The sequence below is a fragment of the Oncorhynchus nerka genome, linkage group LG8 (genome assembly GCF_034236695.1).
Source record: "Oncorhynchus nerka isolate Pitt River linkage group LG8, Oner_Uvic_2.0, whole genome shotgun sequence".
NCBI classification, from domain to species: Eukaryota; Metazoa; Chordata; class Actinopteri; order Salmoniformes; family Salmonidae; genus Oncorhynchus; species Oncorhynchus nerka.
The window spans coordinates 53,011,387-53,016,941 of record NC_088403.1 but is presented as its reverse complement, the minus strand read 5'-3'; positions in this window follow the sequence as shown (position 1 = coordinate 53,016,941).

The following is a 5,555-nucleotide window of genomic DNA, read 5'->3' as shown; positions in this document are numbered from 1 at the left end:
GACTGTCTGGTTTGGACAATGGGGGATGGAGACCGGAATAGACTATCTGGTTTGGACACCGGGGGATGGAGACAGGAATAGACTGTCTGGTTTGGACACCGGGGGATGGAGCCAGGAATAGACTGTCTGGTTTGGACAACAGGGGGAATAGAGACTGGAAAATACTGTCTGGTTTGGACAATGGGGGATGGAGACCGGAATAGACTGTCTGGTTTGGACAACAGGGGGAATAGAGACTGGAAAATACTGTCTGGTTTGGACAATGGGGGATGGAGACCGGAATAGACTGTCTGGTTTGGACAACGGGGTATGGAGACCGGAATAGACTGTCTGGTTTGGACAACGGGGGATGGAGACCGGAATAGACTGTCTGGTTTGGACAACGGGGGATGGAGACCGGAATAGACTGTCTGGTTTGGACAACGGGGGATGGAGACCGGAATAGACTCTGGTTTGGACAACGGGGGATGGAGACCGGAATAGACTGTCTGGTTTGGACAATGGGGGATGGAGACCGGAATAGACTGTCTGGTTTGGACAATGGGGGATGGAGACAGGAATAGACTGTCTGGTTTGGAACGGGGATGGAGGAATAGACTGTCTGGTTTGGACAATGGGGGATGGAGACAGGAATAGACTGTCTGGTTTGGACAACGGGGGATGGAGACAGGAATAGACTGTCTGGTTTGGACAACGGGGGATGGAGACAGGAATAGACTGTCTGATTTAGACAACAGGGGGGATAGAGACAGGAAGAGAGAGGAAGAGGGTAGCAGTTACTGCATTAAACAAAAACCTCAAGAGCAATTTAAAAGCACTATCCCACGATTGGAAAGCATATTGAATTGCAAACAAATGGAAATTGATAACCATTTTGAGGTCTCGCTCCAAAAACATCACCCATCCACATTCTTATCCAGACTTACAGGAGCAATCAGGATGCTTTGCTCAAGGGCACAGACAGATTTTCCACATAGTCGGCTCGGGGATTCGAACCAGCAACCTTTCGGTTACTGGCCTAACACTCTTAACTGCAAAGGGCGTTTCCATTTAGAAATAAATTGATATTTTACTCTCTTGCCTATGTGTTTCTGCTTAGGGCAATGGCTTATTTACAGGGTCCTCTCTCTTCAGCGGACAGTGCCATAGGCTATGTCACGCCCTGACCTTAGAGAGCCGTTTTATTTCTTTCTTTGGTTAGGTCAGGGTGTGATTTGGGGTGGGCATTCTATGTTGTTTGTTTCTATGTTTTGCCCCGGTATGGTTCTCAATCAGGGACAGCTGTCTATCGTTGTCTCTGATTGGGAATCATACTTAGGCAGCCCTTTTTCCTTTTGTTAGTTGTGGGTAGTTGTCTTCGTTGGTGCATGTATAGCCTTACGGAGCTTCACGTTCGGTTTTTGTTGTATTATTGTTTTGTTAGCGACATTTGCAAAATAATGAAAAATGTACGCTCACGACGCTGCACCTTGGTCCATTCCATACAACGATCGTGACAGGCTAGTTTTGGAAAACACAGCAATCTAATACTGAATGAATACTGTTTTACACCAACTGGCAGGTACTGCTGGAGAATACAGGTTTTATACCAACTGGCAGGTACTGCTGGAGAATACAGGTTTTATACCAACTGGCAGGTACTGCTTGAGAATACAGGTTTTATACCAACTGGCAGGTACTGCTGGAGAATACAGGTGTTATACCAACTGGCAGGTACTGCTGGAGAATACAGGTTTTATACCAACTGGCAGGTACTGCTGGAGAAGACAGGTTTTATACCAACTGCCAGGTACTGCTTGAGAATACAGGTTTTATACCAACTGGCATGTACTGCTGGATAAGACAGGTTTTATACCAACTGGCAGGTACTGCTGGAGAATACAGGTTCTATATCAACTGCCAGGTACTGCAGGAGAAGATATGTTTTATATCAACTGGCAGGTACTGCTGGGGAATACAGGTTTTACACCAACTGGCAGGTACTACTGGAGAAGACAGGTGTTATACCAACTGGCAGGTACTGCTGGAGAAGACAGGTTTTATACCAACTGGCAGGTAGTGCTGGAGAAGACAGGTTTTACACCAACTGACTTTTACTACTGGAGAAGACAGATTTTACACCAACTGGCAGGTACTGCTGGAGAAGACAGGTTTGACACCAACTGGCAGGTATAGCTGGAGAAGACAGGTTTTACATCAACTGACTTTTACTACTGGAGATGACAGGTTTTACACCAACTGCCAGGTACTGCTGGAGAAGACAGGTTTTACACCAACTGACAGGTACTGCTGGAGAAGACAGGTTTTACATCCACTGGCAGGTACTACTGGAGAAGACAGGTTTTACACCAACTGGCAGGTACTACTGGAGAAGACAGGTTTTACACCAACTGCCAAGTACTGCTGGAGAAGACAGGTTTTACACCAACTGGCAGGTAATGCTGGAGAAGACAGGTTTTATACCAACTGGCAGGTACTGCTGGAGAATACAGGTTTTATACCAACTGGCAGGTACTGCTGGAGAATACAGGTTTTATACCAACTGGCAGGTACTGCTGGAGAATACAGATGTTATACCAACTGGCAGGTACTGCTTGAGAATACAGGTTTTATACCAACTGGCAGGTACTGCTGGAGAAGACAGGTTTTACACCAACTGGCAGGTACTGCTGGAGAATACAGGTGTTATACCAACTGGCAGGTACTGCTTGAGAATACAGGTTTTATACCAACTGGCAGGTACTGCTGGAGAATGCAGGTGTTATACCAACTGCCAGGTACTGCTTGAGAATACAGGTTTTATACCAACTGGCAGGTACTGCTGGAGAATGCAGGTGTTATACCAACTGCCAGGTACTGCTTGAGAATACAGGTTTTATACCAACTGGCAGGTACTGCTGGAGAATTCAGGTTCTATATCAACTGCCAGGTACTGCAGGAGAAGATATGTTTTATATCAACTGGCAGGTACTGCTGGGGAATACAGGTTTTACACCAACTGGCAGGTACTACTGGAGAAGACAGGTGTTATACCAACTGGCAGGTAGTGCTGGAGAAGACAGGTTTTACACCAACTGGCAGGTACTGCTGGAGAAGACAGGTTTTACACCAACTGGCAGGTAATGCTGGAGAAGATAGGTTTTACACCAACTGGCAGGTACTGCTGGAGAAGACAGGTTTTACACCAACTGACTTTTACTGCTGGAGACGACAGGTTTTACACCAACTGCCAGGTACTGCTGGAGAAGACAGGTTTTCCACCAACTGACAGGTACTGCTGGAGAAGACAGGTTTTACACCAACTGACAGGTACTGCTGGAGACGACAGGTTTAACTCCAACTGGCAGGTACTGCTGGAGACGACAGGTTTAACTCCAACTGGCAGGCACTGCTGGAGACGACAGGTTTTGCACCAACTGCCAAGTACTGCTGGAGAAGACAGGTTTTACATCAACTGGCAGGTACTACTGGAGAAGACAGGTTTTACACCAACTGGCAGGTACTACTGGAGAAGACAGGTTTTACACCAACTGCCAAGTACTGCTGGAGAAGACAGGTTTTACACCAACTGGCAGGTAATGCTGGAGAAGACAGATTTTACACCAACTGGCAGGTACTGCTGGAGAAGACCGGTTTTACACCAACTGGCAGGTACTGCTGGAGAAGACAGGTTTTTGTATTTTAATTTCACAGAAGATACTGTACTATGAATGGACACACATGCGTTAAAGTAGTAGATAGTTTGGGTTAGACAGAAGTCTCTCAAATGAAATGGTAGCCAATGCTAAGGGTATTCAATGCCTAGCTGGCAATGTCTATTTCCATTAAAATGGCTGACGATATAGACAAATGTTCCCTAAAACCCTTAAATCTTCCACTAGAATAGGTTTCATAATATAATTTGACTTGTGTGTATCAACATATTAAAACAGATCCTCACATTCATTCTAGAATAGACCATAGGCCTACTGTTTTTCAATGGGTCCTGACATTTTCTAACTAATGTATTGAGTGTGGCAAAAATGCAAACCATTCTCACATTTACCCTACCTACAGTGGGGAGAACAAGTATTTGATACACTGCCGATTTTGCAGGTTTCCCTACTTACAAAGCATGTAGAGGTCTGTAATTTTTATCATAGGTACACTTCAACTGTGAGAGACGGAATCTAAAACAAAAATCCAGAAAATCACATTGTATGATTTGTAATTAATTTGCATTTTTTTGCATGACATCAGTCATGTAAGCCAGTAAGAATTCTGGCTCTCACAGACCTGTTAGTTTTTCTTTAAGAAGCCCTCCTGTTCTCCACTCATTACCTGTATTAACTGCACCTGTTTGAACTCCTTACCTGTATAAAAGACACCTGTCCACACACTCAATCAAACAGACTCCAACCTCTCCACAATGGCCAAGACCAGAGAGCTGTGTAAGGACATCAGGGATAAAATTGTAGACCTGCACAAGGCTGGGATGGGCTACAGGACAATAGGCAAGCAGCTTGGTGAGAAGGCAACTCATAGTGACTTCCGGCGCCGACTGAGATGGCCGCCTCGCTTCGCGTTCCTAGGAAACTATGCAGTTTTTTGTTTTTTTACGTGTTATTTCTTACATTAGTACCCCAGGTCATCTTAGGTTTCATTACATACAGTCGAGAAGAACTACTGAATATAAGATCAGCGCCAACTCACCATCAGTACGACCAAGAATATGTTTTCCGCGACGCGGATCCGATGTTCTGCCTTACAAACAGGACAACGGAATGGATCGCATGCAGCGACCCAAGGAAACGACTCCGAAAAAGAGGGAAACGAGGCGGTGTTCTGGTCAGACTCCGAAAAAGGGCACATCGCGCACCACTCCCCAGCATTCTTCTTGCCAATGTCCAGTCTCTTGACAACAAGGTTGACGAAATCCGAGCAAGAGTAGCATTCCAGAGGACATCAGAGACTGCAACGTTCTCTGCTTCACAGAAACATGGCTTACTGGGAAGACGCTATCCGAGGCGGTGCAGCCAACGGGTTTCTCCACGCATCGCGCCGACAGAAACAAACATCTTTCTGGTAAGAAGAGTGGCGGGGCGTATGCCTCATGACTAACGAGACATGGTGTGATGAAGGAAACATACAGGAACTCAAATCCTTCTGTTCACCTGATTTAGAATTCCTCACAATCAAATGTAGACCGCATTATCTTCCAAGAGAATTCTCTCGATTATAATCACAGCCGTATATATCCCCCAAGCAGACACATCGATGGCTCTGAACGAACTTTATTTAACTCTTTGCAAACTGGAAACCATTTATCCGGAGGCTGCATTCATTGTAGCTGGGGATTTTAACAAAGCTAATCTGAAAACAAGACTCCTAAATTTTACCAGCATATCGATTGCGCAACCAGGGGTGGTAAAACCTTGGATCATTGTTACTCTAACTTCCATGACGCATATAAGGCCCTGCCCCGCCCCCTTTCGGAAAAGCTGACCACGACTCCATTTTGCTGATCCCTGCCTACAGGCAGAAACTAAAACAAGAGGCTCCCACACTGAGGTCTG